At 41.2% G+C, this 23,947-nt stretch overlaps 1 protein-coding gene across 3 annotated transcripts in view; it reads right to left on the reverse strand.

Moving 5' to 3' along the window:
* The window catches only part of PIP4K2A (phosphatidylinositol-5-phosphate 4-kinase type 2 alpha), a 196,047-nt gene that overhangs the window by 66,947 nt on the left and 105,153 nt on the right, over nucleotides 1-23,947 (reverse strand). The gene's annotated exons all lie outside the window — the stretch shown is intronic.

Below are 23,947 nucleotides of genomic sequence, written 5' to 3' on the forward strand. Positions count from 1 at the left end.
AGGAGTTACTGGGTAATTAATTACAACTGTTCCCAGAAGAAAAAGGTGTCTTATTCTCTGGTAACTATATAAATAAAACTAGGTTATTTGTCAATAACTGCAGTTCTCTGAATACATTACTCCTGATGAACCCTAACCTTGGACTTGCGAGCCACGTGGCATAAATCTTGAAAACAATTAACTGAGGAGCAGGACATGAGTTGTTACGCATTCATATTTTTTATGAAGAACTGCAAAGAGGTGTGGTCCACACCGCCACTACTGAAACAGGGAAGAGGAAAGGTGAGTGAAGGTGAATGCGTGAAGGCATATTCTGAAATTTTCAGTTCCTACTAAGTAATCTACAGCATCATTTTCCATCACAATATTTGGAGATTAAGGGCCAGATTCAGATTACTTTCCTACACTGAGGGCCACTTATTACAGCAGAGTCACATTAAAGGGAGAAGGGTCTACTTGCAAAGAAAGGTGCTACTACAACACTTGAGTAAGGATATCAGAATTTGTCCCCACATACAAAACGTACAAGGCTCTTCATCACTGAAACTTCTTGCTAGTGTTTCTGAAACTCTATTGTTTTTGTAGGTGCTTTTGTATAAAAAAAGAGACATTAAATGTACCAGGGAAAAAAAAAGGGCAAATCAGCAATCAAAGAGGTTTGTGGCCCATGTTTACGCCAGAACCTTTCACAAAAGATCATTTTGAACAAGGATTTTCAAACCTAATCAAAGTAGGTTTTTTGTTGTTGATTAATTTCAGCCCATGAAGAAAGCTTCTAAGATGGCCTCTTTTCCCGCAATCAAAGTGCTTGAGAGAGAAATCCTGTGTGAAACTCACAGATTTGGCTGGTCTTCCTTTGTTGAAAATAAATAAGGACACTTACAATTTCCATAAACATTTGCTCACTTAGACTCTGATCCTGCCACTGGATTCATGCAGAAAGACCCTTGTGCATCATGTAGGTCCCTTTGCGAGACTGGGGCCTTGCTTTTCAGGAAACAGTTGGCTCTGTAAATGTGAACTACAGATTTTGCAGAATTCCCTTATTTTTATTTCCAGCCATAAAGGCATTGCACAATAATATCTTCACATATTTTCTTCCCCTTTCTTGTTTTTTTAAAATTGAGGTCCTCACAAGAAAACATCACGATTAATCAGGGTTAAATGAACACTAAATAAAGTGAGAAGCCAGAGGAAGATGAAAGTGCCTTTAAAGTAAAATGCCTTCACTGGATTGTGCGGAAAATATATATATATATATATTTGGCGTGTGTGGGGAAAAAAATATATCTATATATACACACACACGTATACACACGCCAAATTTCTCAATGTACAGAATATTAATATTTATCCCCCCCACTTACTCTACTCCAGCTACTATTCTAATTCCTTTGCACAACTCAACAGGATTCTGCAAGGCTCATAGCCAATATGTGTGAAAACTATCCTCTGATCCCCAGTCAAAACTCACATGCTAAGGAATTAGAAAGTTTGATGTGAATGAAAAATTCCAAATACTTCAGTCCATAAGTATTGAAGAAAAGGAACCTTAAAATCCCTCCAACCCAAAACAGACAAAGTGAGAGGATGTTTGGTTTTGGAGTTTTTTAAAAACCTCAGTTGAGAGTTAACTATTGCTCACGGGCTTTCACACTGGGTTCAAAGACCACTGGTGGTCTGCAAGGCTCTGGAGAGTTGCCTGGGTCAAATGGTGCTGGGTTTCCCTGTTTCTAGCTGCTGAAATGCATTAAGAGATAGCTAAAAATATATTAAACACTTTCTTGGCATTAACTTTCTATGTAAGAAACTGCTGTGGTTGCCACTGGTATGCTATGTGATTGCAAATGGGAGAGGATATGGTCCACACAATTGTGAATGGAAGGGGACAAGATCCAGGAATTAATTATCTCTCAAGATATGGGTCACATTATGCAAATGAATCCTTGCTAGAGCTAGTTGTGAGGAGCAATAGCCACCCTTTGGGAGCCACATCCTGTAGTTACAAGGCCTGGTCTACACTACACAGTTAGGTCAATGTAAGGCAGCTTATGTCGACCTATGTCAGTGTACACGCTACAGCCTTGCTCCCGCCGATGTAAGTGCCCTACTACACCGACATAACTCCACCTCTATGAAAGGCGTAGGGCTTATGTTGCTGTAGTTAGGATGACGCAGCATCCATGTCTCTGCAGAGCCATGAAATTAACAAGGAAGTCCTCCCTGCTCCCAGCTGGGGTACTTCCCATTACCCTAACTCCCCTCAGAGCCAAACTGCCCCTGGCTTCCAGCCAGGCTGCTGCCCAGGCTCCCAGCTCAACTGCCCCCAGGGTCCTGGCTTCCCACTCCCAGCCGGGCTGCTGCCCAGGCTGCCCACTTTCAGATGGACTGTGCCTGCCTGGCTCCGCACTGGGAGACCAGCTGCACTGAGGTTCATGCTCCCTGCTGAGAATCAGGGCAGCTGGCTCACTCCTGGTAGGTAGTGCAGAGTTCAGAGCCTGGGTGGCTGCCCTGCTCTTGGTGAGGAGCAGGGAGCTCAGAGCTGGGGGGCAGCCCTGATCCCAGAAGAGAGCTGGGAGCCTGGGGGGCAGTTGTGCTCCCCGAGGGGTACAGGGAGCCAGGAAACCAGGCAGAGCCAGGCTCCTAGCGGGGAGCTACATGGAACTGAGAGCCTAGGGTCTCACCTCCCCCCCACCCCACCAGCTCTCTTAAGTTGGTGGAAGCGTTCCTGGTGAGGATGTGCACCACCAACAGAAGGAGAGCAATGTGGACATGAACCACTGCAGTAATTACAGTCTGTAAGTCGACCTACCTCTAGTATTGTAGACATATCCTAGGTAAGACACGTTTTGATCACAAATGTAGTTTGAAATAATGGCAGGCACTGAAGAATACAATTCCCCTTAAGCCTTAGAAGAAGGGCTACAAGTAAAGAGTATTATTTAATTCTAATACTACTAGCAAATTGTTTACTGTGATTTTTCTTTGTATTTGGATTAGGAGATCATTCAAACAAATTAATTTGTTTTTCAGTTTATAGAAAGTTCTGTCTTCGTATTGTGCCGATTACAATATTTGCTTGGAAAAGGCTACCACTTTCTGGTCGTTCCAATGTAGTACTGAGTTTTGTACTGGTAGATGTTTGCAGACAATTTAATCTCCCTGGTCCTTTCAAGCAGAAACAAAGGATTTACTAAGGGAAAACTTCCACACAGCATGTGAAATTTTTCATTTCACAACTATACTAGCTACATTTATCACCCAGTTACAAATTTTCAAAGCTAGGCTTCATTAGAACATGTAGCCCTGTTGCCTGGACATCAGAGCAATCATCTTTAAATAAAGGGAGGAAAACTTGTCCAAATGTGCCAACATTTGTAAATGATAGGGTACACAAACTGGAAATATACTGGACTAGAAAAGTTTTAGGGAGCCACATAGTGAAAACAGCTGTTTTGCTCAACATTAAATGCATTTTAAAAATAAGAAACCTTCCCACCTAGAGGCAGTTAGCATATATGCTTTGCCTGATTCATGGTTTAATAACAGACACCATCAACCAAAACCTTTGTGCCCCTGCATTTCCAAATTATACTAAAGATATGTAGCACGTGTATTGATGATGCAGAAGGAAGAGACTGTTGGGTAGGAAAGGGAAGTAAAGAATAGTTTAAATGGGGCAATTGGCATTTTTGTGTTTCGTGTCAGTTTCACACAAGTCCTTGCCAATTTTCATTAAGGAATTGTACAGAATAGACAAGGGGATCCTGATAGAAGCTGGGTCTGGTACAGTAACTGATGAACTGACAGCTGGTAAGAGAAGACCCAGACATGAAAATAACAGTAAAATAATGTGGCATTCAGTGCACAGCATGTGTCACAAAATGGGTGCAATTTTTTGGACTTCTCTTTAGATTAGATACTAACCTCAGGGGATAAGTCTAGACTAGAACAAACATTTTTTTTAAAAGCACCATCTTATTTCAGTGTAGATGGACCCAAAAAGGTGTATACGTTACAGTGATTAACAGGCAGACTGAAAAATACTGTTGTACTCCCTGAACTGTGTTGCACTTTAGCAGTCAGCTTAAAAACAGCCCTAATTCTGATTTTCTGAGATAAAATGTATCACACTGCTTTCTGTGATGGAAAGTGGTAAAACAGCAGTGCTGTATCTAGACTTTGGTGGCAACATTGAGTACCTGGATGATTTTTATTATAGCATGCTAGTGAAAGTGAACAAACAGGACATAAGATAAACTGAATATGTATCAATATACATAAAGATAACTGGATTTGACCTCCTTAAAGAAAGCAGCATAGGTCTCTTCAGCTCATCTCTCTTCTAGATCTAGCTGCAATCATTGCCAGGGCCTTGTATATATGGGCACTAGCACACCCTAATTGTCATAACTCTTCCTGTACATGGGATTTTATAAATAGATTGTCAGTCTTTTCTTATTTCTTTCCCAATCTCAGAGGTAACCCAGATAAAAGGAGCTCCCAGACACGAGGTAACTTAAAAAAAAAAAAAAAAAAGAGAAAGAGAAAGAATAGTGGAAGGGAAGGAACAGACAGAAAGGGATGAGCGATGGCAAGTGCCGGACAGTGTGCACCCCTTCTCAAAACTGCTCATTCTCTAAACAAGAAAAAAAAATTAGAGTAAGAAAAGGGAAAGAAACCAAACCAGTTGCATTTTAGAAATGTATAGACTGGGAAGGGGAGGTCAAGGATTTATCCTTTAAATGCATTTAAGAGTGGCCCTATAAAGCAGCTGTGTTCTGCCCTTGCAAGGGGATAGATTAAATGTTTTAATAGCCCTTTCATGTCTATCACTACGAACCAAAAGCACACTCCTATTATGCAGCTACTGTACACAGTGACATGTTGACATAACAGTGAAGCATTAGTCATACTAACCACAAACAAGTCATTTTATTAACTCTGTTGTCAGTAAAAGCAGTACTGGTATGTAGTCTCCAAAGAGTATTACAGAACAAGGAAAGATCACATGAGGTCACAAAACCCTGTCCCCTTTAGAAAAAAGAAAAGGAGTACTTGTGGCATCTTAGAGACTAACAAATTTATTTGAGCATAACCTTTTGTGAGCTACAGCTCACTTCATCAGATGCATGCAGTGGAAAATACAGTGGACAGATTTTATATACACAGAGAACATGAAACAATGGGTGTTACCATACACACTGTAATGAGAGTGATCAGGTAAGGTGAGCTATTATCAGCAGGAGAGGAAAAAAACCTTTTGTAGTGATAAGCAAGGTGGGCCATTTCCAGCAGTTGACAAGAACATGTGAGGAACAGTAAGGGGGGAAAATAAACATGGGGAAATAGTTTTGTGTAATGACACATCTACTCACAGTCTTTATTCAAGCCTAAGTTAATGGTGTCCAGTTTGCAAATTAATTCCAATTCAGCAGTCTCTCACTGGAGTCTGTTTTTGAAGTTTTTTTGTTGAAGACTTGCCACTTTTAGGTCTGTAATCGAGTGACCAGAGAGGTTGAAGTGTTCTCCGACTGGTTTTTTAATGTTTTAATTCTTGACATCTGATTTGTGTCCATTTTATTCTTTTATGTAGAGACTGTCCAGTTTGGCCAATGTACATGGTAGAGGGGCACTGCTGGCACATAATGGCATATATCACATTGGTAGATGTGAAGGTTAACAAGCCTCTGATAGTGTGGCTGATGTGATTAGGCCCTATGATGGTGTCCCCTGAATAGATGTGCGGACATAGTTTGCAACGGGCTTTGTTGCAAGGATAAGTTCCTGGGTTAGTATTTTTGTTGTGTCGTGTGTGGTTGCTGACAAGTTGGAGCAACCGCATTTGCTCCAACCCCTCAGACAGAGACAAACACCTACAAGATCTCGATCAAGCGTTCTTACAACTACAATACCCACCTGCTGAAGTGAAGAAACAGATAGACAGAGCCCGAAGAGTACCCAGAAGTGACCTACTACAGGACAGGCCCAACAAAGAAAATAACAGAACGCCACTAGCCATCACCTTCAGCCCCCAACTAAAACCTCTCCAATGCATCATCAAGGATCTACAACCTATCCTGAAGGACGACCCATCACTCTCACAGATCTTGGGAGACAGGCCAGTCCTTGCTTACAGACAGCCCTCTCAACCTGAAGCAAATACTCACCAGGAACCACACAACAAAAACACTAACCCAGGAACCTATCCTTGCAACAAAGCCCCTTGCCAATTGTGTCCACAAATCTATTCGGGGACACCATCATAGGGCCTAATCACATCAGCCACACTATCAGAGGCTCGTTCACCTGCATATCTACCAATGTGATATATGCCATCATGTGCCAGCAATGCCCCTCTACCATGCACATTGGCCAAACTGGACAGTCTCTACATAAAAGAATAAAATGGACACATCAGACGTATAGAATTATAACATTCAAAAACCAGTCGGAGAACACTTCAACCTCTCTGGTCACTCGATTACAGACCTAAAAGTGGCAAGTCTTCAACAAAAAAACTTCAAAAACAGACTCCAATGAGAGACTGCTGAATTGGAATTAATTTGCAAACTGGACACCATTAACTTAGGCTTGAATAAAGACTGCGAGTGGATGTGTCATTACACAAAGTAAAACTATTTCCCCACGTTTATTTTCCCCCCTTACTGTTCCTCACACGTTCTTGTCAACTGCTGGAAATGGCCCACCTTGCTTAACACTACAAAAGGTTTTTTTCTCTCTCCTGCTGGTAATAGCTCACCTTACCTGATAACTCTCGTTACAGTGTGTATGGTAACACCCATTGTTTCATGTTCTCTGTGTATATAAAATCTGTCCACTGTATTTTCCACTGCATGCATCCGATGAAGTGAGCTGTAGCTCACGAAAGACTATGCTTCAATAAATTTGTTAGTCTCTAAGATGCCACAAGTACTCCTTTTCTTTTTGCAGATACAGACTAACACAGCTGCTACTCTGAAACCTGTGCCCTTTAGGTTTATCCCAGCTTTCTCTATTTTATTACCATGTGCCTCAATCCCCTCTCTCATGATTAAAATGTCTGTCAACCTCATGTATACTACTCCACTTAATAGCTTGATTTAGCAACTTATTCCATGTCTATTATTCTGAGTGAAATAGTCCTGCATGAATTCCCTGTTCACTTTTAATTTGTGAAATTTTAAGCCTGTGCATACTGGGTTTTGATCTCAGGAGAGTGAACAGCTTTTCGACTGTGTAAATGTGAATACTTATGAGGTCACCTTAAGAATACGCTGAACTTCTGTACAGTAATTACTTAAACAAATAAAGCCATTTAGTATGACAAGCTTGAAGAGGCTTCTAATAACATCTTTTCATTTACGCACAGTCCACAGCATAGTTTTCTTGCGAGGAATCTTGGTTGAAATGTCATATTGCCTTTGCACAGGTCAATAAAAAGATCACCTACATGTGCACTGAGTAACAGATTTCATTTAAGGTCATGACATTAATCTGACCTTCAACATCTAAAGGTTACAATCATAGCCAATGTGTCTCATACCGCAGAACTACTTGATAGTTAAATATGAGTTCATTAATTCTACAGTATTAAATATAACCTGCTGAAAGCCGTACTGATTTTTATTAGTAATTCATTCCCTAAAGCGTTCTTGATGCAGATTAACTTTATCTGCAAAACTACATTACATATATTTGTTTCATCTGCACTGCAATAGGCAGTGCAAGCACTTTAGTAAATGAAAGGTCGTTCCGTTCTACTACAGCTTAGAGTCCAGTGAAATAATATATACTTTTTCATCTTATTTTTAGGGAATTTCTTATTTCATTTTATTAATTCTGACCACGTTGGGATGTAGGAGAAAGTGGATCAGGTTCTGCCCCTAAGGGGCAGGAAGACCCACGAGGGTGAGCTGCAGATGGAACACACCCTGCACTCATCCCACAGAGGCGACTCCCATGGCTCCTGTTCTATGGGGCTGAGGCCGGCTCTCTGCTCCAATTTTTGCCTCGGTTTGGCCCAGATACCCCCCCTCCCATCACGTACTAGGTGCTGTACAAACACAGAACAAAAAGACAGGCCCTGCCCAAAAGTGCTTACAATCTAAGTACAAGATAAGAGATGGCTACAGAGACAGGGGAGTACAAGGAAACAATGAGACAATATTGTCTAAATAGACACACGTTGGGAAAGGGGAACAGCACGTAAGGAGAGTGAACAATGTGATTGCAGCAAATGCCATGTAAGTTCCAAAATTTTTTGAGGTATATGTGCACACCTCCTGGGTCCTAGTGCCCCCAGAGTGGGGGCCCTCCCCCTACATAGTTCTAGGTCCAGAGAGGTGCACTGGGACCGAAGCCCATTTTAAACTGTTACCAACAGGTCCTGCATTTGGGGCCTGATTCAATACCCAGTGAAGTCCATTGGAGCCTCTCTTTGGACTTCAGTGAGTTTTTTCATAGAGTTTAAGGCCATAAGGGACCATTACACAGGCCCACCAACAGCAATTCTGGGCCCGAGGGCAGAACAGTCAATGGACCACCACGCCCATGTGGATGTGGTCTGCCTGACATTTGAGCAGTGCTGCATCATTTCCAGTTTTTCAACATCTTCTCTAAAATTTAGATACCAGAATTATATGCAGTATTCCACTATCGGTATCACCAATGCCATATATAGAGGTGAAATCACCTCCATGCTCTTACTTACTACATCCTCTATATCCAAGGAATGTAATACCTCTTTTTGTCACAGCATCACACTAGCAGCTAATATTGAGTTGTTTGTCCACTATGACACGTAAATCCTTTTCAGAGATACTGCTTTCCAGGATATCGTCTCCCATTCTGTACATGCGGCCTGCATTCTTTGTTTCTATATATCTACTTTTGCATTTGGCTGTATTAAAACACATTTTGCTTGAATCGGCCCAGATTACTACGTGATCCAAATCACTCTGTATGACAGCCTTGTCCTTATTAGTTACCACTCTGCCAATCTTTGTCTCATTCACAAATTTTATCAGCAGTGATTTTATATTTTCTTCCAGATCATTGATGAAAATGTCGAATAGCATCAGGCCTAATACCAATCCTTGCGGAACAGACTATGAACATCCCCATTCAAAGACGATTCCTCATTGACAAATACTTTTTGAGATCTGTCAGTTCTCAAGCCATTTAATACACTCTATTGTATACTGCTAAATTTTTAATCAGAATGCCATGTGGTACAGAAAATAGCCTTACAAAAGCCTAAGTATATTACATCTATGGAGTTACTTTTATCTACCAAATTTATTACCTCATCAAGAATGAAATTAGGTTTGACAAGATCAACTTTCCATCAAACCATGTCTACTGGCATTAATTATATTCTTATCCTTTATCAACTGAAGCCAGTATCAACTTTTACATTATTTTGCCCAGGGTGGCAACACTGGCATTATTTTGCCTTCTTAAAATGGTTTTGAATTAGGCTCTAAAAACACAGATACACTACCACATAGTTCTTGAAAACCCTGTTAAATACGGCAACAAGCAGGTCTCTGAAGCACTCATTTTACCTTTTGCAGCTTTCATACAATATCAGGGTTGGAAGGGACCACAGGAGGTCATCTAGTCAACCCCCTGCTCAAAGCAGAACCAATCCCCAACTAAATCATCCCAGCCAGGGCTTTGTTAAGCCTGACCTTAAAAACCTCTAAGGAAGGAGATTCCACCACCTCCCTAGGTAACCCATTCCAGTGTTTCACCACGCTTCCAATGAAAAAGTTTTTCCTAATATCCAACCTAAACCCCACCCCACTGCAACTTGAGATCATTACTCCTCGTTCTGTCATCTGCTACAACTGAGAACAGTGTAGATCCATCCTCTTTGGAACCCCCTTTCAGGTAGTTGAAAGCCGCTATCAAATCCCCCCTCATTCTTCTCTTCTGCAGACTAAACAATCCCAGTTCCCTCAGCCTCTCCCCGTAAGTCATGTGTTCCAGTCCCCTAATCATTTTTGTTGCCCTCCGCTGGACATTTTCCAATTTTTCCACATCCTTCTTGTAGTGTGGGACCCAAAACTGGACACAGTACTCCAGATGAGGCCTCACCAATGTTGAATAGAGGGGAACGATCACGTTCCTCGATCTGCTGGCAATGCCCCTATACATCCCAAAATGCCATTGGCTTTCTTGGCAACAACGGCACACTACTGACTGTTGACTCATATCCAGCTTCTCGTCCACTGTAACCCCTAGGTCCTTTTCTGCAGAACTGCTGCCGAGCCATTCGGTCCCTAGTCTGTAGCAGTGCATGGGATTGTTCCGTCTTAAGTGCAGGACTCTGCACTTGTCCTTTAATTCTCTACTCCTATATTTTACATTAGTAAGGCTTTCAAATACAGCAGGTGCCACAAGAGTTAGTCAATAAATGGAAGCAGCAGATACTTCCTTCTTTATTATCTGGAATTAACTCTTCAACACCTCAAAAAACGTTTTGGTTCTGTTGCCTACACTGAAGAATTTTAGGCCACACGAGTTAGATATTTCTTTGGAGTCACTTGTTCAGAATAAAGTTCTTATTCTTGTGGGGGGGGGGGGAGAGAATGGAACCCCTATTCCCTCCCCCATAAAAGGATAGGAGAGCTGAGGTTTACTCTACACGGGAAAGTTACATTTATAACTGGCAAAATGCTATCTTAATTGTCTTTTTTAAATGGAACTGCCAGTACAGCTCCCACTACCCCTAAAGTTCACAGTGAGGATGTTTAACTCCACATTGGGAGGTCTAGGATTAGCCAGAGACTCAAAGTGAGGCAATTTAAAGGTCAATTTAATTAGCTCATTCTAATCTTTAATCTTTTATACATCTCATGTAAATGTCATTGTTTAATAATTGCTACTTCCGTAACAGACTCAAGATTATGTATCTCAACACTTAAATGTTTAAAGCTACATTCTGGATACAGTACAAATACTTTATTAATTTCCTCTAAAAGTCAAAAATTATCACAGAAAAGCAGCTTTTTCTACAAAGAGAAAAGGTCACAAAATTCTAGTTTGTTGTGATAAAACATGGAGAGATTTAGAAAAATAGTAAGACATTAATCTTTCAAACAGAATTGACTGAATGGCACTGTACTCACTAGGATCTAAATCTCACTTTCAGTGGAATTTCACACGAGGTGTGGCAAGAAGTAAGTGTACTGAGAAGAAATGCTCGTCTCTATAGTTTAATCTCATTCAAGCACACGTTATGCTAAACTGAATAAACAGGAAAACTAACTTTACAAGATATTCTGTGATATGCAGCTATGTATCTGAAATAAAAATCAAGGCATGAGAGTTTGTATATTGTTTTTGGAGTCCATATGGGTCAGCTTTGCTCAGGAAATGTACCTGCAATTACCCACTGTTGTACTCAAAACATGACGACTAAAACTGAAGCTCACTGTGTCAGCCTAGTGATTTAACAGCATTATAGTTCATGGGCATGAGGAGAATCAGGCATGGGTTCTGAGATCAGTCCTTTGCTCCCTATCAGTCAGCACTCTGAATGCTGCAGGATCAGTGTGTGCAAGACTGGCCCCATTTAAGTCAATAGGATTTTTGCCATTGACTTTAGTGGAGCCAGAATTTTACCCAATGTGTTTATCTTATAAGTAAACTTCCTATCTCCTTTGGCAGATGTCTTCAGCACTCATTGCCTATGAAGATGACAAAATGAAGCTCACTGTAATGGCGAGAGAAGGATGGAAATGAAGGAGGAAAATGGGAGAAAGTTCAGTGATTTAGAGGATGGCACTGACAATAAATTACATTATTAGATGTAGGTTCGGTAATTCAGAGGTGGAATTCCTTTTCAATTCAGCGAGGCTCAGAGGGTACTGAGCTGCTGAAAGAGCAGGTCTATTATGCATGAGCTAGGAATAGTGACTAAATAGTCTATCGTCTGTTGCAGCTTGTATTGGAGACTGAGCACTGAAAGCCATCATAGGGTGCTCTCTGAGCAAAGATGCAGGCTGCCTGCTTGCTTCTGCTCCAGATCTTCCTTTGCTGTGAAGCCTAGACTCTGGCTTCTCACCCCAGTTCATCCCTGACTCCGCTATTTGTCTCCTGTCTGCATCCTGGTGCCCGACCCTGACTTCCTGGTATCCTGACCTGGCTCGACCCTGATCCCACTGTGTGTCTCCTGACCGTAACTTGGTAATCAACTGGTACACAAAGGCCACGACAACCATATTTGTCAAGTGTCATCTCACTTCACGCTCTGTAGTTATTGTTCTCATTCTGGTATTAGTGAAATAAGGATGAAGTCTGAGGGCAAAGGAGGAGACGGTGACAAGCTCAACCTCTATCTTCCTCCAAAATAACACTAATATCGCTGGACTGCCAGACCCACTGATGATGTCGGGAACACAGCACCACCACTCAGAAATTAAACACTGTGCTGTGGTCCAGAGTTGAGTACTTCCTATTCTACTACAGGAGGCTCTTGGAGTACAGCCGCACTGCCTCAGAGGGAACAGACAATGAGGACAGTACTTGAACTGACAGTTGCAAAGGGGACAAGAGAAGAAAAACAGGAGAATCCATTTGTGGTGCTGACGGAGAGAGAGGAGAAGTGAAAGCCAATTATTAAGATTCAGAGAAAATCACATTCCTTTATTGCTCATATTTCTCCATTATCCCGACGAGTTAGGAATAAGTACTTCAGATGCTCCCTTTCAGAGATATGGCAACACCAGCTGAAATTAAATCATTATTTAAGCTTCCAAATAGGAAAAAAAAATCAGCCACTAAAGCATAAATTGTAATCTGAAGTAGCAGGAGGCAGAGTTAGTCAAAAAGGAGAGGAGCAGGGCATAATTATATTTATACATTTAAAGTTATGTTGAAAATTTCTAATAAAATATCTCTCAATAGTTATCTTAACTGAGCCAAAAAGCTACACAGTAATTACATACCAACATAATTCAAGTTTCTTATCCTAGGGTAGACAACTTCATTCATCATAACAGCTCCACATATTCATTATGCCTTTTTCTTAAGGTCTTGACAATTTCATCCAATATTTCATATTGTTTTTCCCCAAAGGTCAAGGAAGTATCAATCTGACAAGTTCACTTACACAGTGAGGAGGGTATCAAAAGTGTGTACCAATGATCCATGATACAAAGTGTGACTATGTAGAATGCAACTCCTAGAAACTTTCTCTGATACCTTAATTTGGATAAGTAATTCAAAAGACATATCTGAAGCAGCATTAAAGTCCTCACTTTCCGTATCCCCCCAACTGACGTGAGACTGTGCTCCAGAACAGTTGGACTTTTCTATATTCTGTTTTCCTTCCATTTAGTTTTAGTTCTCCTCTCTAGGCCTTTGTTTATAATAAATTAATAACTTTTTAAAAACTAGAACCATCAGCTATGGAACTATGGGTTAAAATTTTGGCTCATCAGAAAACGTGGAATTCATCTCTTCCATATTAAAATGTCTAAGTTGGAGAAACCTGTGAAAAAGATCTAGGGACATGATAGTTGGCTTTGGTTGCCTCAAGGAAAGAGAAGTCTGTTATACAGATCCTGAACTGTCATAATTCCAAGCTCATCCTACTGCCAAAAATAACTGCCTTCAGGATTTACACACACATGGGGATTGTGAACCAGGATCCACAGGGGAGACACTCCCTGAGACTTTAAGGCTTTAAATTCAGATAGACTGGGTTGTGTGAATAGCACTGTATTTTATGAGGCTTCAATTCTTCCTTAGGGATCAAATAAAAAGATATGTCTCAGTGCCTATGGGTTAATCAGTTCACAAACTATTTTATGAAGTGGAGAATCCTTGTTCTTCTGAAGCCACATTGTCACAAGCATTATAATTTGGCCACAGTAAGCGTAAGAGATGGCACTTCCAAACCCCTCTTGTCATGAGGTACAAAATTTATTTTTAAGACTTACTCTGGGTGTTTTATCTTTCCTTATGAATAAATTCTATCTATCCTCTGGATATCAAGGATATCTGCAGAAGACTGAAAACAAAGACATTTGGGAAGAACATTCATTTTAATTACCCTGATATCTGATTAATGAAAGAGGTAAGTGGGACAATTTGTCTATATTAGTCCTATCTTGCTCTGTAATGGGGATGACATTGTTCAAAGTTAATTGGGATTCCTTTCTTGTGACTCATATTCCAAATATTTAAACTTATCTACTGTAAATTACTCATCTGTTCCATAATCCTCTCTCTCAATGAAAATACTAGACTTCTCTAAATTTATTCTCAGACCTGAATACAGGACACTCATTATAAGCAAAAATGCTCATTGGAGCACTTTGCTGAAGCATAAAGCAGAAAATCTGCAAAAAGATATTACATCCCTTTCTTTATCAAGTTGGAATTACCCTTTCAATGGGACATTTCACATTAAGTGAGCCAAGGAACAGAAGGGGTGAAACAGAATGACCCTGGAGTGTAGCCTTAAGAGAGAAAATGCCTCTAATACTAATGAACTAGTAGACGCTTGCTTGTCTTCATTGTACAATTTCCTCAGCTAGTGAACAGGACCACACCAACAAGATGAAACAGCCTTTTCAAATTCTCAGCCCTGGACAAATCCTGATAGGTCACAGTGGATTATTCCTGAAAGAAGTCTCTTAACCTACCAGGATTTTAGCTACTTTTGGAAGCCATTATTTAGAAGAGAAAACAGGTAATAAAATGACAAAGTGGAGATCTCTCTCAGGTTTAAAAACAAATTATATGGATCCCCTTAGGAAGTGAATCTTTCTCAAAGGCTTCACAATATGTTTCTGAAAGTAAAAGTGTCAGTTTGTGTTTTAAAAACAATTCAATCATGTCAGCTTAGGCCTGAGGCTTTTTCTCCTTCCATTGGGAATATGGTATCCCTGAACTCACTTTCTTTGGCTGGCCAAAGCCTCTTATTGCCTAGCTAATTAGGTGGGGACAATTTAATTAGTTAATATATATTTGAATTCCTAGCACTGCAATTGTTCAAGCTCACAGATCATTATAACAAACAATAATATTGCATACATCTTGGTGGGATCTGCGGTCAGTATTTTAAATTTGAAGTATTAGCTTAGCTACTTTATCTCTATTTATGAAACACTTTGGCCAGGACCAAACTTTATTTCTGTATTCATATACCTTCTACCTCATGATCCTTCCCAACCCTTCAGGTTAACATGAGATTTAATTCTGTCCTGGTTTTACAGAATTCTCTCATACTCTGCATTGACCCAATTTAGATTTAAAGTACAAAGAAGCTTCGCAAATATTTTTAAATTGGTTAGTCTCTAAGGTGCCACTGGTAGTACTCTTCTTTTTGCGAATACAGACTAACACGGCTGCTACTCTGAAAACTCAATAGTGATTCTCCTACAGAAAACTTAAATACCTCCTAGCATATGCCCCTGGTACAAATCTCCTAAGTAGTTTGCCTGCATGAAGATTTCACTATGCTTCTTTAATGATGTAAGGAAATTCTCCTTCTTTAAAAAAGTTGTACCCCACTGCAGAAAAGTTTGGGGAACATTTAGATTACCATCATTTATCATTTGTTTAGCACCAATTATGTGTTCAGTTCTGGACAGTACAATAAAAATTCTGCCCTGAAAAACCTAGGATCTGAAAAATCTCAATCGAAAATGATTTGAAATAATACTATAGTATACTGGACAGTTTATTGGGACTATTCACCCTGTACATTTCCTTTTGGATTATCATAAGCAATTTATGTGCTGGAGAAAAAACCCAACAACCTATATTCTCTTACAGTGGGATCTTATATTAGGACACAACAGACACCAGACACCCATGACAGTAAGCTCTGAGGGGCAGGTACAGTCTCTTTGTTATGTGTTTGCAGAGCGAGTAGCACAACGGGTAGTCCATGACTGGTGCTCTTAGGTGCAAATAATACAAAAATAAGAATAAGTAAATAAGCCAATCTCCTCTGCATTCAATTTGAGGGCGTTACCTTTCTTTGAAGTTCTATATATTTTATTATTGTGTCTTATACAATTAAAATCTCCAGTGTACAAATGATGATTCTGAAGAGTGACTAAAGTGAAGATTTTCTATATAAAAATCACAATTCAGCATATAAATGCCAGCAAAGTCTTTTCTCAATACAAATGTCATAGGTTATAACCCTCAAACATCTACTATCAATTCTAGTTTGTTTTCACACACTGTGAGCAATACAGTAACTCCTCTCGAAGAAAGAGACATACAGGCGCCATCCAAGACTCTTTGAAGGAGGAAGTCTCATGGTCAAATAGATGAGTTTCCCAGAGGACAATAACCTTCTCTTGTTTAGTATATATTTTTTAACTCATCTGGGTTGAAGCATTAAAACCATCACATCCTCATTTTACTGCAACTGGCCCAGTGTTCCATATGATGTCCTGGTGTCCCGGGAAATTCCTGCAGCACACCTGAAATGTCCTGGGCTTTTATTTTATCAAAAATATTTTAACTGCCAACTGTTTGTTCAATATGAACGGTTATATTGAGTAAGCCCTTCTCTGCGTTTACTAGGAACAAACAATCCAATGGAATGAATGTTCAGTGTGATAAACTGTGTTTGGAGTGGAGTGAAAAAAAAAAGTTGAGTAAGTGTATATACCATTAAAGCTCTTCTTTTGATCAAAGTGAATGTTAATGACACTTGTTCAGTGTTTCACTATAAATGCATTCAGAGCACTTAGAGAGAAGTTGGGCCAACAAAAGATATTACTTCACCCACCTTGTCTCTCAAATATCCTGGGACTGACATGGCTACAACAACACTGCATACACTAAGTAAAAGGAAAAAGGTCTTCCATTTCAAGTAATATGCTTGTCAGAAGCTGGCATACTGACACTAGTTGCATTTTTTAAAAAGACTTTTGTACAACTATTTTGCAACTCTAAAAAATGTTGCCACAAAAGCATCCTGGTTTTTGATTTTGAAAATTTGGTCATTTTGCACCTTGTTAAATCTTTTGTTATCATTACATACATATTGCTATGACAACTTTGTCACCTTGAATACCCATAGATTTCATCTCAATTTTCCAAAGCATTTCAAACATTAGTCTATGCCATTTATTAAACTGTAACAACCATCCCACCTTTTTTTCCTGGCACACCAACCTCTCTCCATCTCTGCTGAAGAGCAAGGGGAAAAAAAACCCCAAATTCTCCAAAACCTTAATTTAAAGGGGCCAAATATCTTCCCAAATGGAGCCTGCATTAAGTCGTCCCCTATCTACTCTCCTATGATAGAAATGTCACACTTAGGAGTGGAATTTGCCGTTTTGGTCTCAAGTTTATTAGCTAGTGACTTGGAACTTAATGATCATGATGGTCAATTTACTTCCTCTCTCCATTAAGAATGATAGCTCATAACTTTGCATAACCATATAATAAATATGCCAAAAAACGATACTTGTGAAGCATTTAGGATTGTCACATACACAGTATACATGACAAAAAGCCATAACATCAAAGAAATAAATTCACACAGCTAACAGGACATACCTTCTTCTCCTTCATCCACTGGCACAAACCTTAACAATATCACTAAACTACTGTTCACCACCACAGACTGCATACCACAACCTCAGTCTGACCTCTTGCACACATGCCTTTAACAAACTATTCCCTCCCAACACTATGAGTTGTGGATGTTTGGTGTAGTAGTAGTTGTATTAGGAGGGGGTAGTTTGGCAAAGGGAGTAATAGAAAGCTGGCAACCCAAGAGAGCAGAGTGAAGGCTGCAGTGCATAGTATGTGGTGCATGGGAGTTATGGTAACGTTAAGGTGTGTGCATTTTCTCAGGTGGGAGGGAGAAAGGATGACGTTTCTAAGTAATATACAGCTTGACTGGCATTTGTGAACACACCTTCCCCTTCAATATCAATTGGAAATTGTCAAAAACATGGTGAATATATCCTCTCTTATAATCTATTTCCATTAAGGGTTTTCAATTTTTTTTTTTTTAAACTTCCACATAGAAGTCAGAGGTTATGGGGCACAGTGGAAAAGCCATGTGGGACTGATTCTGTAGTAGGAGGAAGCTATTAAAACCAATTCCCAAAGCTATGAACATTTCCAGTGACTTCAATGTTGCTGCTTCCGCTGCACAAACAAGTAGTAAATGAAATGAAGCTGTCTCAGTGTGAGCTTCTTTGTGGATGAGGGACAGGATAACCATATTTGAAAATGAAATGTGAGAAGGGCACAATCAGCAGAGAGAACTTTCTATCTTTAAAATTCTAAGAATGCAGTTATTTGATAATTTAATACAAACAAGTAGCACTATATGAATAATTCACAGTACATAACTTGACTCAGCCTTTCTGTTCAAGAATCCTCCAAAAGCATCTTATAATTTTATTGATTTTATTAATTGCTTGAAATTATACACCAAATACTTTCTAACGTTTCCTCTTCTATAGATTGCTGGCGATCAGTTAATTGCATGAGTTCAAAATACTAAATGCAGCATGTTCTGGTTAATTTGGACTGGACCCTAGGTTGCACATAGTAATGTTTCACCTGGGTCATAGAACAGAGGCTGTACGTTTTGTGATGGCTGATTATCTTTAGTAATGATCAAGACAAGGTCAGCTTTGCTCCAAAACTAGTGAACGAGGTGACTAAGTAGAATATCTCATTTCAAGCACATGATACAGGTGCTCCATGATCTACATCGACTGTCTACCGCCTTCAAGTGAGTTTAAGATGTAGCTTTTAACTTATAAAGTCTTAAATGGCCTGGGACCTGCCTAATTAATAAATCACCTCTGTCCTGTAGAATGTACATAGCTGTGGTCACTGGAGGTGTATGAGCTAGATTCCTTCCAATTTAAATGTGAGAGAGCTCCTGGCAGAGTATTTTCCATGCAAGTCCCTCAGCCACAGAATCCACTTTCCTCTTGGTTAAGAGGAACATCATTAGTCCATCTTCCCTGTTGAAGGAAAAGGCCCAGGTAGGGACCATGAAATTGTGGAGGTAAATGCATGGTTACGCAGGTAGAGTTGGAGAGAGGGCTTTGGATTCTTCGACCATGTGATGTTGTTCCACGAAGAAGGATTGCTTGGAAGAGATGGAATCCACCTAACAAAGAGAGGGAAGAGCATCTTCACAGGGAGGCTTGCTAACCTAGAGAGGAGGGCTTTAAACTAGGTTTGCCGGGGGATGGTGACCTAAGCCTGGAGGTAAATGGGGAACAGGATATTGGGAGGAAACACAAGGAGGAGGGTGCCACAGGGGAGGCCTCTTGAGTCATACTGAGAAAGTAGGGCAATCGGCTAGTTATCTCAGGTGCCTGTACACAAACGCAAGAAGCCTGTGAAAGAAGCAGGAAGAAATGGAAGCCGTGGCAGAGTCAAGGAACTTTCATGTGACTGGAACAACAGAGACTTGGTGGGGTAACTCACATGACTGGAGAGCTGTCATGGATGGGTACAAACTGTTCAGGAAGGACAGGTCGGGGAGAAAAGGTGGATGAGTTGCACTGTATGTAAGGGTGCAGTATGATTGCTCAAAGCTACAATATGAAACTGGAGAAAAGCCTGTTGAGTGTCTTTGGGTTAAGTTTAGAGGCAAGAGCAACAAGGGTGATGTCAAAGTGGGTGTCTGCTATAGACCACCAGGCCAGGAAGATGAGGTAGACCAGGCTCTCTTTGGACAACTAACAGAAGTTTCCAGATCACAGGCCTTGGTTCTCATGGGGGACTTCAATCACCCTGACATCTGCTGGGAGAGCAATACAGCAGTGCACAGACAATCGAGGAAGCTTTTGGAGAGTGCTGGGGACAATTTCCTGGTGCAAGCGTTGGGGCCATGATCCTCTTGACCTGCTGCTCACAAACAGGGAAGAACTGGTAGGGGAAGTAGAAGTGGGTGGCAACCTGGGTAGCAGTGATCATGAGATGGTCGAGTTCAGGATCCTGACAAAAGGAAGAAAGGAGAGCAACAGAATATGGACCCTGTACTTTCGAAAAGCAGGCTGACTCCCTCAGGGAACTGATGGGCAGGATCCCGTGGGAGGCTAATATGAGGGGGAAAGGAGTCCAGGAGAGCTGGCTGTATTTTAAAGAAGCCTTATTGAGGGTGCAGGAACAAACCATCCCGATGTGCAGAAAGAATAGCAAATACGGCAGACAACCAGCTTGGCTTAACAGAGAAATCTTTGGTGAGCTTAAACACAAAAAGGAAGCTTACAAGAAGTGGAAACTTGGACAGATGACTAGGGAGGAGTATAAAAATATTGCTCAAGCATGCAAGGGTGTAATCAGGAAGGCCAAGGCAAAATTAGAGTCGCAGCTAGCAAGAGATGTAAAGGGTAACAAGAAGGTTTCTACAGGTATGTTAGCAACAAGGTGGTCAGGGAAAGTGTGGAACCCTTACTGAATGGGGGAGGCAACCTAGTAACTGATGATGTGGAAAAAGCTGAAGTACTCAATGCTTTTTTTGCCTCAGTCTTCACAGACAAGATCAGCTCCCAAACTGCTGCACTGGGCAGTATGGGGAGAAGGTAAGCAGCCCTCAGTGGTGAAAGAACAGGTTAAGGACCATTTAAAAAAGCTAGACATGCACAAGTCCATGGGTCCGGATCTAATGCATCCGAGGGTGCTGATGGAGTTGGCTGACTTGATTGCAGAGCCATTGGCCATTATCTTTGAAAACTTGTGGTAATCGGGGGAGATCCCGGACGATTGGAAAAGGACAAATATAGTGCCCCTCTTTAAAAAAGGGAAGAAGGAGAATCCGGGGAACTACAGACCAGTCAGCCTCACCTCAGTTCTCGGAAAAATCACAGAGCAGGTCCTCAAGCACTTGGAGGAGAGGAAGGTGATCAGGAACAGTCAACATGGATTCACCAAGGGCAAGTCATGCATGACTAACCTGACTGCCTTCTATGATGAGATAACTGGCTCTGTGAATATGGGGAAAGCGGTGGACATGATATATCTTTACTTTAGCAAAGCTTTTGATACAGTCTCCCAAAGTATTCTTGCCAGTAAGTTAAAAATGTATGGATTGGATGAATGGGCTATAAGGTGGATAGAAAGCTGGCTAGATCGTTGGGGTCAACAGGTAGTGATCAACTGCTTGATGTGTAGTTGGCACCCGGTATCAAGCGGGTCTGTCCCTGGGCCGGTTTTGTTCAATATCTTCATTAATGATCTGGATGATGGGATGGATTGCACCCTCAGCAAGTTCGTGGATGACACTAAGCTGCGGGGAGAGGTAGATAGGCTGGAGGGTAGGGATAGGGTCCAGAGTGACCTAGATAAATTGGAAGATTGGGCCAAAAGAAATCTGATGAGGTTCAACAAGGACAAGTGCAGAATCCTGCACTTAGGACGGACGAATCCCATGCACTGCTACAGGCTGGGGACCTACTGGCTAAGCGGCAGTTCTGCAGAAAATGACCTGGGGATTATAGTGGATGAGAAGCTGGATATGAGTCAAACAGTGTGCTCTTTTTGCCAAGAAGGCTAACGGCATATTGGGCTGATTAGTAGGAGCACTGCCAGCAGATCAAGGGATGTGATTATTTGCCTCTATTCTGCACTGGTAGGGCAACATCTGGAGTACTGTGTCCAGTTTTGGGCCCCCCCACTACAGAAAGAATGTGGACAAAGGTGGAGAGAGTTCAATGGAGGTGGAGGGCAACGGAAATGATTAGGGGACTGGGGCACATGATTTATGAGAAGAGGCTGATGGAACTGGGCTTATTTAATCTGCAGAAGAGAAGAATGAGGGGAGATTTGATAGCAGCCTTCAACTACCTGAAGGGGTGTTCCAAAGAGGATGGAGCTTGGTTGTTCTCAGTGGTGGCAGATGACAGAATAAGGAGCAATGGTCTCAAGTTGCTGTGGGGGAGGTCTAGGTTGGATATTAGGAAAAAACTATTTCACTAGGAGGGTGGTGAAGCACTGGAATGGGTTAAGTAGGGAGGTGGTGGAATCTCCATCCTTAGAGGTTTTTAAGGCCCTGATTCACAAAGCCCCGGCTGGGATGATTTAACTGGGGTTGGTCCTGCTTTGAGAAGGAGGTTGGACTAGATCAGGAGTTGGCAACCTTTCAGAATTGGTGTTCCGAGTCTTCATTTATTCACCCTAATTTAAGGTTTCGCATGCCAGTAATACACTTTAACATTTTTAGAAGGTCTCTTTCTATAAAAGTCTATAATATATACCTAAACTATTTTTGCATGTAAAGTAAATAAGGTTTTTAAAATGTTTAAGAAGCTTAATTTAATATTAAATTAAAATGCAGAGCCCCCCGGAACTGTCGCCAGGACCCGGGCAGTGTGAGTGCCACTGAAAATCAGCTCCCGAGCCGCCTTTGGCACGCGTGCCATACGTTGCCTACCCCTGGACCAGACGACCTCCTGAGGTCTCTTCCAACCCTAATCTTCTATGATTAGTCAAATTTGATCCAGAAACCTACAGGTGGAAGGATCTGTTAAAATTTTGAGGAAACATTCTGAACGTAAATGTTAACTCAAATATGTTATAGAATATCTTCCTCCTTCGGGAGCTGGTTGAAAAATGGGAAGTTTGTTTTGATTCTTTTAAAATCAGAATTCAGAAAAATTTGACAAGCTCTGGAGCAGATTGAGAAACAGGCTGAATTTTTTGAGAAAATGCTTGCAAAAACGTTATCCCAATCTTCTCGTTTAAATTTCAAGTTTCAATGAAAAGTTTTGCTTAAAAACAAATTCAGAAAGTGTCAATCAGTTCTGCTTTCTTAATTTCAATCAGCAATTCTAAAACAAGGTGCAGAAGTTTAGCAGGCCCCAAATAGACGGGAATGGCTTGTATCATCATTTCACCAGGCTACAAATCTAAGGTCCAGGTCTGGCGAGTGGAAGTTCAGCAGGATACGTCAGAGTATGTCAGATGAGATGAAAAATGCAGCTGAATGATGTTGGGGTGGTAACAGTGAAGGGGAGAAAAAAACGATAATCTCTATTGGAAGAGTGCAAAATAAGAGGACAGGACTGGGACACCATCAGGGAAGGTGAAAATATTGGGTTCACAATAAGTATTGGATAGAAAAAGGATAGAACCATTTGTAGTGTCATGGCAGAAGGAGGTGGGTAGCTGGAACAGCGTGTGGAGGAAACACAGCCATAAGTGATGATGAGGGGAATGGCAATAGATAAGAGTAAGGTTACGCTGGAACAGAATGCAGCTACTTTCTTTTCCTATAGTGGTACAGTACTCTGGCCATTCTTTTTTGTGAGGACAGAAAGCCAAGCAGCCAGAGTTATCAGGCTGGGAGAGCTTCTTCTAATGCTACCAGGCCCTGCAGTGTTCGCTTAGCTTGCCAAATCAGCTTTTTCTTCTGTTCCAATGCTCTGCATGTGTTTCTGTTCTCAGATCATGACAATTGAAAGATCAGAAAGAGTACTAGGGTGGTACTCTTTCTGGTTAGTAAAACAGGGGGTGAGAAGGAAAAAGAGACAGAAGTACTGACACACGCAGCGAGACTATGTTCAAGCAACACTTTTGTTACTGATGTGCCTTGCTAAAGTGGCTCAGTGTATACAGCATCTCCCATCGGTACTGTCCAGACATACCTCTTTCCTTTTACTGCAAGAGGCACTATACCCAGCCTCAACAACTTAACTGTGGCAGGTATGTGCACCACTAGGAAACAGAATAAGTAGAAAGAGTCATGGACCGTGAAACAAGCCATTCTTCTGTGCTGCTGGGAGGGCTCCAGGCAGGGGCTCCAAGCTGTAAGTCCCAGTTGGGCTGGGGAGGGACAGGAATTGTTTTTCCCCTGCATGGCTGCTCGGGGGGGGTGGGCAGGGAGGGCGGAAGAGACCAGACCCACCTGCGGGTACCTTTTGGATTGGACCCCCACGGTTACAGCACGTGAAATTTCAGATGTAAGCATCTGAAAACCTGA

This window comes from Eretmochelys imbricata, chromosome 2 (genome assembly GCF_965152235.1).
Source record: "Eretmochelys imbricata isolate rEreImb1 chromosome 2, rEreImb1.hap1, whole genome shotgun sequence".
Lineage (NCBI taxonomy): Eukaryota > Metazoa > Chordata > Testudines > Cheloniidae > Eretmochelys > Eretmochelys imbricata.